Below are 14,076 nucleotides of genomic sequence, written 5' to 3'. Positions count from 1 at the left end.
ATTATTGCTACTGCTGCTACTGCTGCTACTGCTGCTACTGCTGCTACAGCTGCTACTGCTACTTGCTATTTTCCATGGTTTTCATTTAAATTAAAAGGAAATGTTTCTTCTGTCCCAGCTGCAGAAGCTGGGATATTCAAGTTATTGATCAGTTATTTCAAGCACTTCTTTGTGTCTTTTAGTTTAGATGAAAAGCAAGGACATAAATACATTTATGAATACATATACACTTACATACCAGGGCTAGTATATGTAAATGCTAGCATGGGAAACAATGTACTTTTGTGGTACATCTACAGAAAAAACAAACTAAAGAATAGATGGCAATTGTACTACCCTACAGATATTGTTGAACTGCAACTCTTATAGTCCCCACCATTGACTATGCTGGCTACAGATGCTGGGAATTATAGTCCAACAATATCAGGCTTGTACACATCCCCCCTCCCCCCACCCCGGAGTAGAAAATCATCAAGAAAGAGCAAATAAAGCATCCTTAGGGAGTTCCAGAGCCTAGGCAACACCACTGAGGAGGCTCCAACCCTTGTCTCTCAGTTCATAGTTCAACTGGGAGCAGGCAAAAATTGGAAATCAATAATCAGATATATTCAAATGATACAATGTCAGTGATGCTATGTCAGTTGCCTATTAGAAATGGTTCAGGAACTTCAGCTAGTACAGAATATGGTCACGCAAGACCAAGTTGGTGCAAAGTGGTCAAATGATGTGACACCTTTATTTCACTAGTTGCAGTGATTGCCATTATGCTTTCAAGTCAATTTAGAGTGGTATTGTTAACTTTTAATCTTTAAACAGTTCAGAAACAAGCTCTCTGAAGAACTATTTGTACCTCCATCATTCTGTCAATACACTGAGGTTATTGGCCAAAGCCTTACTGATTTCTGTGCCTTTCAGAACAATATAACTTACATGCATAAGAAGCAGGACTTTTTAAGTGGCTGCATCGCAGTTAAAAAACCCTAGTTTTTGTTGTTGTTGAATTGCCTTCATATCAATCTCGACCCATGGCAACCCTGCTGATGAGGCATTCCCAAGACTCCCTGTCCTCCACTGTTCCACCAAACACCTGCAAACTCATGCTCATAATCTCTTTAATAGGGCCCATCCAGCTAGCATGCAGCCTTCCTCTCTTTCTACTTCCCTCCACCTTTCTAAGCATTATTGTTTTTTTCCAGTGATTTATGTCTTATGATGTGTCCAAAGTACAGCATTTTAAGTTTTGTAATCTTGGCTTTTATGGAGATTTCTGGCCTGATCTGCTCTAGGACCCATTTGTTTGTTTTTTTGGCTATCCATGGAATCCTCAGCACTCTTCTCCAGCCCCACATCTCAGATGAATTGTTTTTCTTCCCATCTTCTTTTTTAACTGTCCAGTTCTCACATCCATAAATGGTAATAGGGGATACAGTGGTTTGTATGAGTCTAACTTTTGTGCTGAGTTGTATATCTTTGCATTTTAAAATCTTTTTCAGTTCTTTCATAGCTACCCTCCCCATTCTCAATCTTCTTCTGATTGCCTGGCTGCAATCCCCATTCCTATGTTTGATCCCAGATATAAGAACTCTTTTACTATTTCTATTTCCTCATTGTCTAGTTTGAATTTATGTAAGTTCTCCATGGTCATTATTTTTGTTTTCTTTATATTCAACAACAAGCCTGCCTTTGCACATTCTTCCTTGATCTTCGTTAATAATTGTTCATGGCCTGTGAGGCTTTCTGCTAGTATTATGTTGTTGTCAGTATATCTCAGATTGTTGGTATTCTTTCCTTCTATTTTCGCTTCTCCTTCTTCTGTGTCCAAGTCTGCTTTTCTTATAATATGTTCTGCATATAAGTTGAACAGGTAGTGTGATAAGATGCAGCTTTGTCTGACCCCTTTGCCAATTAAGAACCATTCTGTTTCTCCCTGCTCTATTCTCACAGTAGCCTTTTGTCCTGAGTACAGATTCATCATTAAGTCTATCAGATGTGATGGCACTCCCATGTCTTTAAGGGCGTTCCATAGACTTTCATGATCTATGCAGTCAAAGGCTTTCCTGTTGTCTATAAATCACATGCTGATTTTCTTTTGGAATTCCTTGGTTTGCTCCCACCATTGTATGTTTGCAGTGTGGTCCCTAATGTCTCTTCCTTTCCTGAATCCTGCTTGGACCTCTGGGATTTCTCTCTCCATGTATGGTTGGAGCCTATGTTGCAGAATTTTGAGCATAATTTTACTTGCGTGGGAGATCAGTGCTATGGATCTTATAGTTGCTACAGTCTCTTGTGTCTCCTGTTTATAGTGGATGGGGATGTATATTGATTGTTTCCAAACTGTTGGTCAGCATTTTGTTTTCTTTTTCTGTTGACATATGTATGTTGGTTAGCACTAGAGTTGACTCTGTCAATGTGGATTGCAGCAGTTTGATGGGAATATCATCTGTTCCCAGAGACTTGTTTTTTGCTATTTCTCTAATTGCAGCTTCCACCTCACTTTTTAGAATTTGGGGTTCATCTTCATATGACTCTTAATTCCAAGGCCAGTTATCAGGTGGGTTAAATCAGGCCAATGCTTTACAAGTGCTTCAGAAGAGCCCTAAACACATTGGCTTTTTGTGACACTTTTGTAGGGCTATTTGATGGAATTTGTTTTAGTGTGTGATTGATTTTCATGTTTGAATTTGATTAGATTTAGTCCTACTATTTGGATTTTATTAGTTATTGAATTGTTAATTGACTTTTAATTGTCCATTATTGATGTTTTATAGATTCTTTAAGCCCTCCCAAGGGGTTTCTGTAAGCCATCGGCGGGGGGCGGGGGGGGTTGTACAATGAGCATCCATAAATAGAACATCATAAGCAGGTAACTGTTTTTGACCCCACAGGGAAACTGAATACTCTCACACTTTTGAAAACAAAAGTGGTTCACAGTTCTTGAAATTTTAAAGCAGTTAGAGATGTGGAGTGGGGGGGCAGAATCAATATTGGGGGAAAATAGTTGAATGACTTACCCAGTGGTGGACAGTTTTGTGGATAAGGGCACAACTGTGCTGTTTTTCACTATCTGATTTGTTGTCATGAGCTCACTGAGCCCTCCACATTTGTATGGCACAGTGGAGGGTACCAGTCTTTTAATCAGCACGGGGTTCAGATGTATTAAAAAGGAACCATTTATAAAAGGTCAGCAAACAGTAAGAAATTATTCATCACCATTTTCCAGTTGGTGCCTATAATTACCACAGAGAACTCAGTATGCAGCAAATGGGTCCTATTTTCCTAGGAATAAAAGTGTTGTAATTATTATCAAGAGAAAAAAATGTTTCCTCTTTGCAACAAGAATGCTTCTAAGAAAGATGTGATATGTTCAGGCTCACTCACCCCCATATATGAAGACTGCCACTATTTGATAAACTGGAACAGATCCTTTGTCAGTAGGGTAATCTTTGTTCTAGTTTGACACAGATCGCTAGCATAAGCTAATCCCATTAACTTCTGTTCAGTTAGAAAATTTCATTGATGGTTATTTGATCTTGAGTTACTATGAGGTCATGGTAAAAGTCACCTTATTCTATATATATAATGTTCTCTTACTTTGTACTTTGTCACATTTCTGTTTTGGATGAAGTACGAGGAAGAATAATTTGTGCATTTGGGGTGAGAGTAGAAAGAATGCAATGACTTATGACAAGTCCTGTAATACTACAGATGTTTTATCCTGGATGAACAGCATGGAAGCCTAGATACAGGTTGTTCAAGCTAGATATGCTCTTGGTTTGCCAGTTGATGCTACTATACAAATATGGCCTAAGAATTCCTGTCCATAGTATAAGCTTTCCTACTACCACCACCAGCAGGAATGCCACCACAAGTCATTTCTGACTTCCACTTTTGATAACCTTAAGTCAGATGTAACTGTTTTGAGATACTTCCAAGATTCTTGATATAACTAGGGAAAGTCCTTCTATGCTGGAAGCATTTTCAGGTATAAAAATCATACTGTTGGAAGCAGTCCCATCATATAATTCTTCTGAGGAGACAAAAAAAATCTAGCATTTTGTTCAAAACACAAAGTGCTTTACATTTCAAGATGTGAAGCGTTTTCCCATTTATCATTGCAACTACTCTACAAAGTGGGTAAAGCTGAAAGATCATGACTTTCCTGCATTCACCCTTTGATCTTCACAGCTAAGCAGGGTTTGGGCTTTTATCTGTCTGTCTAAACCCAGGTTTTGCCTACAGATCAAAATGCAGACATGTGGCCCTGGGTTTACAGACTGGTATAATATAATACATATGCAGGCTAAGGTTTGCAAATCCATCTCAACTGTTATTAAAGGGAGTGGAGAAGTGAGGATTTTCACAAGTAGGTAAATGACTAAAACACACAAATTCCCTTCACTTCAAAAATCCCAGCTTCCATTTAAAATGATTGGAAATAAGAATATCCAAATCCTTTTGGTAATGTGAAAAGTGTTTGTGTTAGTCTATATCTGAGGCTTATCACCAATACTGCCAGTACCATATAAAGAGTTTAACTGCCTTTTTTTCTTTTCCCATGTGATACCCACCCCTATGTGGGGTAATGTGTAATGTTATATACATGTATTCAGGAGCAACTGCCTAGAACATGTATTTCAGGGATGCTAGTATTTAGCTGTGCTTTTCATTTGTTCTTTCCATTAATCAGACTGTTGCTCCAACTGACAGTAATAGCTGTTTCCATTACATGAGCCTGAAAAAGAAATAATTTACTGCCAAATGTGCCCAATCCTTTCCTAGTATGTACCAGATTGTTTAGAAGCCCAGCTCAAGATTGTTTAAGCTGCAGAGAGCATCTGGCCTTCCTCAACAGAATTCTCATCTAAGAGACACTTTACCACACATTAGTCAGAGGTTTGCAGGGGTTTTGTCCAACACATTTTCTTTTTAAATGCCCTGGGAACATTTTTAGATATCAGAATTAGATTAGAACAGGCTACCCAATCACCATGATACATGGTGTGATAACCTTCATATTAGTAACCTCTGCAGCAGGACCCCTGGTGATGCAGAGTGTGACTTGCCCACAGTCATCCAGGGTTTAAATGCCTGTACTGCAGCCGCTCACTCACAAACCACAAGGTTATAAATTCAATCCCAGCCAGGGGCTCAGGGTCAACTCAGATTAGCATGTTTTCCAAGGTCATCAAAATGAGTACCCAGCTTGTTGGGGGCAATTAGCTTACAGTTGTAAACTGCTTAGAGACTGCTTAGGGTGGTATGAAGCAGTATATAACCCACTTGGAATCCCACTGTGGGAGAAAGGTAGGATATAAATCTTGGAAACAAATAAAATAACTAAATATAAATGAAGCTGCTATTGTTATTGCTATTGCAGCAATAATACACAAAGGTCAGCTTTTGAATTTGTTGAATGGTACTTCAACAAACTGATCAGAATAAGTCCCACACTTTGAAGATTCTCATCAGTCCAGCTTTCTCTTCATCACAGTTTTCTGACACACATTTTGGAAAATTTTATGAATATTTTTGAATACCATTTTCATCCCCACAGTACAATAATATCCAGGACAGGTTGCAATCCCAACTTCAAGTTAGCTTTCCCACAAACTAACACTCTGTATATATGTTTGCATGTATGTATTCTATATCCCACCTAGTTGCACAGAGGAGGCAGCGTCATAGGGCTGCATTGCAGCTCCTATGATGCCGCAAAAAAGAAGCTGTTCTAAGCAGCTTCTTCCTAGCAGTGGATCATTGGCGCAGCCACTACACGGCTGCACCAAGGATCCTCTTTAGCGCTGGGGTGCAGTGGGCACCTAAGGTGCAAGGGCACCCCTTTTCCAGGCCAAAGAGAAGCGGCATTTTGCAGCCTGGAAAAAACGCCAGATTGGGGCCACAGGGCTGCCGGTGAGGTTGCCCTGGCCCCAATCCAGCGCGAAAAGAGGTGGGTGCAGGCCGCCCCTTTGGGGCAGTCTGTACCGGGCCAGAGATTCTGACTGCACTGCTCACTTGTAAGGCTGGTTGGGATTTTGTCAGGAGGACAACAGGGCATAATCAAAACTGAGAGTTGTTTAGATGCTCACAAGGCTACTGTATCTCTTCACTTTTGGTTCTCTTATTACAGTCAATGGCCAGCTTTGTAACTAACAGAAGGATAGGATGCAGTCTATAATGCAGCTGAATGACCTTTGTCCAGCTGAAATAAAACATTTTACAGCATGGAATAACCCAGCATGGAATAATTGAGCAGCTTCCTTAAATACATGTGTACCCAAATATGCTAACATGTTGTTGAGTCACATAATAAACACTACTACATTCCCATTTGATCATAGAATCATATAATTGGAGAGTTGGAAGAGACCACAAGGGCCATCCAGTCCAACCCGCTGCCATGCAGGAACTCACAATCAAAGCACCCCGATAGATGGCCATCCAGCCTCTGCTTAAAGACCTCCAAGGAGGGAGACTCCACCACTCTCTGAGGGAATGATGTTACCAAAAGCCATCCATTCCCAGCATGCCTACTAATTTAATTTTCAGATTGGCATCCCTTTAAAACCTACACCATTTATTACCAATTTGGAATAAACAAAACTGAAAATATGAGTGCTGTGAAAACAGATTTAAAGGTTTAGGAAAACTGAAGGGGGGAATATATAGCTTTTGCATGTATGCCCTACCTTCACCTTAACAAGGAACAATGTATAATTGCATTTATAAAGTTAATTTTAAGGCAGCAAATCAAGCCATGGGAAAGCTGAAAGAGCCAAGGAATGAGAGATTAGAGTCTACTTCTAATTAAAAATTAGGAGTAGAGAAGAATAAGGAATACAAATGAAAACAGTTAGATGCCTTATCTAGCACCCAATTATCATTGTTCTATTCATATGAATTAAATAAAAAATCATCTTCAGTTTCTGTTTTTGTTTGTTTGCTTGCTTACTTGCTTAAGAAATATATCTGTTGCCTTTCAAGGAACATTGGAAACATAATGAAAACAATATAAAACAGTTTAAAAATACCTTGGATTACAAGAAAGATCAGAATTTATGAATCAGCAGAAAACTTTAGCAATGAATAACTGGGGCCTTTTGTGTGAATTGTTTCATATAACTCTGAAATATAATGGGCTAATAAGCTTGGGAAATGCTTAGATGTGTAAAAATAGCAAACAAGATCTATAGAATTGTTAATGCATGTGGCATATGAAATGGACACCATCCATTAATGAGATACTGTTAAGCAAAAGTTTAGGAAACATTACTTTAGACATTCCTGTTAATGTGTTGTAATTTTATATTGCTCAAGTCAGAAGCAGGGATGCACTGTGTAGTCCAGCTGGGATAAATTTATCTCATTTAATCAAAATATTTGGAGTTTGCTAAGCTATGCAGATCAAATTAAAAAGATAGCTACCCGATACTCCTACATGTTTAGTCCTAATGTAATATGTGTGAATCTGAATGAAGAAAAATGTGTTTTACATCAGAAATTACTTTAGCTGACAAGAAAACACATTCTACCTAAGCCTCAGGTGGAAATGGTGCCAGAAAAACCTCTGAGTGCTTGGTTGCCCAGGAGGTGAGAAATCAGACTTTGGTGGCAAAGATTTTAAATATTTGTCCATGATTTTTTAAATACATGTATATATGTATTTGAAATTTCAGAAGCTGGTGGGCGGACTGCAAATAGATTTTCTGCTTTGGGTTTCATTTTTAAATGCTTTATGGTGCACAGTTCAAAAATTAGAATTGTAGAATCATAGAGTTGGAAGAGACCACAAGGGTCATCCAGTCCAACCCTCTGTAATGCAGGAATACACAATCAAAGCACCCCTGACAGATGGCCATCCAGCCTCTGTTTAAAAACCTCCAAAGAAGGAGATTCCACCATACTCTGAGGGAGTGTGTTCCCCTGACATGGCTTCATGCTATGGAATTCTAGGTTTGTAGTTTAGTGAGATATCTAGCCTTCTCTCTCAGAGAGCTCTAGTTCCACAACAAACTACACATTTCAGGACACCATAGTATGGAGCCATGACAGTTAAAACAGTGTCAAATTGCATTATTTCTATAGTGCGGATGCAGCCTTAATCAGGAATGATTTGCAAGTCTCAGAGCATATGCAGATTTTTTTTCTGCACAAGTGCATATTTTCTGTCTCCCTATTCCCCATCAAGAAGCTAAGATCATTAGGAGAGTACATTTTTTCATGCAGAAACCAGGAATCCCAAATTCAGTTTCTGGCCCCTCTAGTTTAAAAAAATCACAAAGCTAACAAGCCCTATTGTTCCTTACACACATCTTACTTTAATACTTTTTGAATTAATGAGTCCTGGTTCTAAGAACTAGTCTGACTAAACTATGCAAAGGCATGAGTATACCATAAAAACCTAAAAATTTATCTGTTGGATTATCAGGGTGAACTGGGTTTATTATAAATGAACAGAGTAATCCTATCCTTACCTTAGAAAACTTACATGAGAATATATTTTTAAAATGAAAGACATGTATGTCATGTATTTTGATACTCCTATCCTTTTGCTCCAAGCTCTAACCTTACCAAATCCCATGAAGTGACCAGGCCTAGTGATGGGTGAAGAGGATAAAAAAGAGGAATGGGAAGGATTAGGAGAAAGGAGTGAAAAGCCAAGAGAAAAGGAAATATGGGTGGGTTATAGACCACCATTTCGGACATCCTCAGGACGTCCCATTTTAAAAAAGGGGTGTCTCTTCTAGACGCTCCTTTCCCTATCACGGACTCAGTCCGTGACAAATGGCGGCGGCCATTCCACACGGCCGCCGCTATGTTTACGTCTTGGACGCATAGCATCCAGATGGGTCGCGGCGGTTATGGCGTCGCGGGTGCGTTGTGGGTGCCTCACGACATCATAACGGCGTCGCAGGAAGAAGCTCCATTTTGGAGCTTCTTTTTTGCTCAGTGAGGGAGTCGCGCGGTTTGTATGCTGCGACTCCCTCGCAGAGAAAAGAGCAGTGCCGCCAGACTGCCGCAAAGCGGCAGTTTGTAACGCCTCATGGAGACCTTTTTGCTTAATAATTCAGGTGCTTAGCACTGTGTAACACATTAAAGAAGTGCAGGGGGGGTTCATCCCAAATAATATTTTATAATAATTAAGTTATACAACTACAGTATATACATAGAACTAACTGCAAGAAACAGTCAATAGAGAAGAAATTACAGAAGAGTCACAATCTATCAGCAGTTCAGCACGCAGTAAATGACAGAGATACCTTCCTATCAGCCCATGTTAGGGAGAATCTGCTTTTCTGGCCTAAGTAGCCTAAAGGTTTTGACTTTCTGAAAGAGCACTTTTATAGCAAGATCCCATTAGTCTACTGTTAAAAAAAATCACTCCCTCACACCCACTGTTTGTTTTTATACAAATTGCATTAAGATTCAGTAAATTGTACAAGAAATCCTAGACAACAATTTTATCTCTAGTTGATGTACATTTTGGATTGATGACACAATTGCCCTGGGAGGTAAACGTGGAAGGCCTGTTTCATTCCAGAAGATGTATGTTCTGGCCTGATCCCATAAAATGTGAATTTATCCCTAGGCTTGCTAATTTCAAGGAAGGGACTTGTGCCTCCAACATTATGTGCACACTTATCTGCTTTACTAGACTGGGTTTAAATATTGTGCACCTACAAAATGGACAGCTTGTTAAGAATTTAACACCAGCAATGAATGATTTGAAGGGGTGAGCACCCATGCAAAGTCAATTAAGTAAAACACAAGTCAGAGAGTTTTCTCAGCCAGAAGAGTTTGCCATTACAATTCCCTCAACTATTTTATACTAGGAGGTTGTTAATAAAAAATCTCAGCGATATAAAGGTCTGTTAATGAAGATAAGTTAAAAACTTTGTGACTCTTAGATTTATAGGGAGGGTAAAATTAAACGCTACCACTAAAATCTGCTATAACAAAATCTCGTTAGTGTTAATGTTCATTTATAGTTTGAGTTCCCCAGATTTAATCCCCCTCCCTCTTTTTTGGTGCAATTGTGGGATTGGGCATTTAAGATCCCGAAAGATGATTTTATGACTTGTTCTGCTGTAAATCAAACTTTTAAAGTTCATAAAAATTGTTAAAATAAAAAATGTTTAATAGGAATGCTTTATGGTCCATAACATTATTATAGCTGTTTTATTCCCAGTGTGTTATTACTTTAATTGGGTTGCTACAATTCTTGGGAATCTCTGTTTTTATTGGATCAAAAGTTATCCTAAATCAAAATGACTGAGAATGCTTTCAATATGTCTTTTCATTTGCCAGTCCTTTGTTTCTGGGACAGAACAAGCCAACAGAGAAATATTCCCTTTATTTTACATGGCCTTCTGGAACTACATATCATTCCACTTGTTTCTGCCAAACAGGATTGTTCTGTTTAAAACATTCAGTATTTTTAGTTAGCTCTGCTTTATAAATATATTTAAGTATAGGATTTCTTTCTGATGTTCCATTTAATTACTTTGGGGGGGGTCTTTTTTCTTCCACCAGGTGTCTGATCGTTCTGTAGTGGCCCTTGTTCCCAAGCAGACCTCTTCCTACAACATTCCTGCCTCTGCCAGCATATCAAGGACCTCAATAAGTAGATATGGTAAGAAATAAAGTTGTACTGTACAAACTAAAGATTCTAATTCCTTCTCTTTCCAGATTAATCAACTATTCTAATAATTATGTCCAGTAGTTTTGGCTAGCAGACTAATCCCACCATTCTGTGACAATACAGCTGCCCTCCTTACAAGTTCAGGTTTTGAGGGTATTTTGACTGTTGTGTGCTCAGTGTAAAATTGCAGCCGTTGTAATAAGGAAAAAGTGGATTGCAATGCTGTAAATCCAATCTCTGCCATTATCATTCAGGACAAAGATGCCTGCCATTATTTCTAGAAACACACTTTTTGGTGCCGAACTAGTGTTTGTTTTTTGATAAAGACAGCAATTATTCACAAAAACTTATTTCTAGAAACAGTATTTTTTTGTGTGTGTGTGAATAACTTTTTTCTTTGCACAGAAACCGTGATTTTTGTGCAGAATTATCACATGTTTCTCTTCAGAGAATAGTTTTTTGAAACACTCAGGATGTGTGAATACTGAATGAAAACTATGCAAAATTCTTTTTTCTGTCTTAAATTTCCAGACCAAATTTTGATGGGATGGTGGCAAAGAGCAAATAACAGTTAATATACTTTCCTCCCCTAGTCTGAGGAGACATAAATGTAGAAAACTTTATCTAAAATAATTAAATTAAAATACAGGTGGAAGCTTCTGATCTCTACTTCACAAACCTGCTGAAAAGTGATTGTGTCACCCCAAGGCTGTCTTTGGCTTCTCCACTTAAACCTAAATCACTAAAGCATTATACAAAAACTAGTGGACCAATCTGAAAACTGGCTTGCAAATAGATATGTTATCAAAAGTCCCAAAGATATTTTACAGTAAAAATGGGACTGCTATACCCATTTTTGTAAAATTATTGGTTTTAAATTACCATTATTATCCCTTCTTTTCTTCATGAAAATTGTATCATTCTTGCAAAGTAATTAATTTTCATTTTGATTGATGGTAGAATTTAGTCATTTGTTATCATGTATTTCCTTTTTCATATTTCATGATGTTTGAATATTAAAATCAAATAATAATTAGGAAAAGACTATGCTGGGCTAAAATTAATTTATCGCAAAACAAACTGGGATTAAAATCAAATATTAAATTTGAGAAATGGGAATTGTTTGCTTTTATGTTTTATTATTAGTAAAAAATGTATTAAGTCTGAAGAAATGTTGTACCATATGTCTGGTAATAACACACCAATATGTTTTGCTGAAGTTCCAAGCAGAATGAATTTTTAACATTTTCATTGTGCAGGCTAGTTTGTGAGGGAAGGAAATCTATATACAATCCAACTCTGTTCCTGTAGTTCTCAAAGCATCTCTGTCAAAGCACCAAAGAATAACTTTTACTTTGTAGAGAGACTTCTATTATAGTTTTCTGCAACAACAGCACTTTGTTTGCAAACTAACTAGTAATCATCCCACCTTGAAAGTTCTTGTAAGCAAAGACCCATTTTCCACATAGAAAACAGCTGTTTTAACAGGCACTTTCTGTGTAGTTCTATTCAGAATAGGAAGAAGTTGACAAAAGAGCATTTCCCAGCAGTGTGTCTACACAGTTGTTGCTAACATTGATATTGATATCTCTGATTGTGCAGATGACATGTAAATGAAGCTGCATATTTACTCTCTACATTTGCATTATATATCAGGGTAGAGCTTGGTTTAAAAATAGAATAATTCAGTGCTCTCACCCCTTAATTACATCCACAGGAATATTCATATTTATCTAAGTATTAATCAAGAGTGAAGCTGTGGAAAAAATGGTAATGATTCACTCATTCCCTTACTAATTTATGGGGATCCCCTTAATCCTACTGTCACCCAGAAGGGAAGAGTGGCAAATTAAAAAACCAGTCTGAGGTGGTCACAGAAAAACAAGCATTTGCTTGAGAATGGGAAGGCTGAAGGATCAAATAAAGGGAAAGTGTATCACAAGTATGACTTTGCTAAAAGAAGAATTGCTCAAGTTCCCCGGTGGGTAATACCAAGCTCCTGACCTTGCGTAGGCAGTCATTGGACAAAATGTTCTTTCTTTTTAATTTCTATGTCACATTGTCCATTCTAAATTGATGGTCAGCTGTGTTCTACAGGACCAATTCTTTGATCCAAGAACTATTGTGTCTTGAAGATCAAGGATACTTACGGATAGTATTGTAAATATCACACAGTAATTAATCATAAAGTATATAAAATGCCTGGCCTATTTTGCATCATTCCCAAAATTAAATCATTGGACTAGAAAGAAACATTCTGAGATAATCTATGACTTGATTGTGTGTGTCCTATGCCATTACTCTCTACTAAAGATGTTATGATAATGGGCTCCCTCATTATCTGCCTAACACAGCTAAGAGGCATCATCTTTCTTCCAGGTGAACAAAAGGTTAATGATGTGATGGTTTAAGTTACATTTATTGGGAGTCAGCATCAAATAGGAGTAACAGAGATCACAAGAGAGAATTGTTCAGTGATAATGACCAGTTTGGGGACAAGTGTGGAAGCTTTGAAATGCTTCCAAGATGAGAGGTTATAAAACATTGTATCACAAGGCACAAGAGAATGAGAGACTTTGGTACTGATGGAAATGTGCCACCTGCCTCACCATTCCTAGGGAAGCTTGGTCACAGGCTGGACAAAGGGGTCCAGACTCCCAGCTTCCCATGAAAATCCAAAAACTCAGAACACCATCTGTATTGTAAGTAAAATAGGAATGTTCAGCTAGGCGGGATACAGATGGGCAGGGGAAGACGTCTTGGAGGTGTGTTCTGCTGAATACGGAGCCTTCAGACCGCCCACCCCGGGGGCGTGGCTCAGGTGTATGGGGCTTCCACATGAGGGGCAGTGAAGACGCCTCACCTGGGGCCGTTTCTGACCTGCAGTTTCCATACCGCCGCCTCGGAGGACGCCGCAAAGAGAGAGGCAGCTTCCTCACGGGCAGCCAAAAACGGGGCTTTTTTTTTTCTTTTGCCAGCTGGAGGATGCGCAGCTGTGCCGGTCAGCACCGGCGGCAGAAAGCATATGTGCACATTTAAAGCGCCCAGGCCCCTTTAAACTTTTTCCCTCGCCCTACCCAAGAACAATGGTGGTCTCCTGCCAGTTGGTGATCAGCTGGTGTTGGCATCCTTGTCCGTTTGCACGTTGCCAGTGTCACCAGCATCATGGATGCCTCCTCTCCTTTGGTCCCCGCGCTCTTGCTGAATCTGCAATGCACAGCCACAGCTGTCGCAGCTGCCACCACTGTCCCCCTGCCATCTCCCATCACCTCCCTTGTACATATGTAAATATTTAAAGTTTTAGCGTTTTTTTATTGTTAGGTGAAAATGGCACAGGAATGTGTGTAGGGGTGCACTTTAAATTCCAAACTTTCCACAATTCTAGCAGCGCATGCGTACATGCAGCTCTAGGGTTAGGGTTAGGGTTAGGGTTACAA

General features: G+C 38.9%; 1 pseudogene; it reads left to right on the top strand.

The window, feature by feature from the left end:
• The window catches only part of LOC121928960, a 38,023-nt pseudogene extending 27,382 nt beyond the window's left edge, over positions 1-10,641 (top strand).
• The last annotated feature ends 3,435 nt before the right edge of the window (positions 10,642-14,076 follow it).

The sequence above is a fragment of the Sceloporus undulatus genome, chromosome 4, assembly GCF_019175285.1.
Source record: "Sceloporus undulatus isolate JIND9_A2432 ecotype Alabama chromosome 4, SceUnd_v1.1, whole genome shotgun sequence".
Taxonomy (NCBI): Eukaryota; Metazoa; Chordata; class Lepidosauria; order Squamata; family Phrynosomatidae; genus Sceloporus; species Sceloporus undulatus.
Note: the sequence above shows the minus strand (reverse complement) of the source record. Positions and strands in the feature narration are given on the sequence as shown.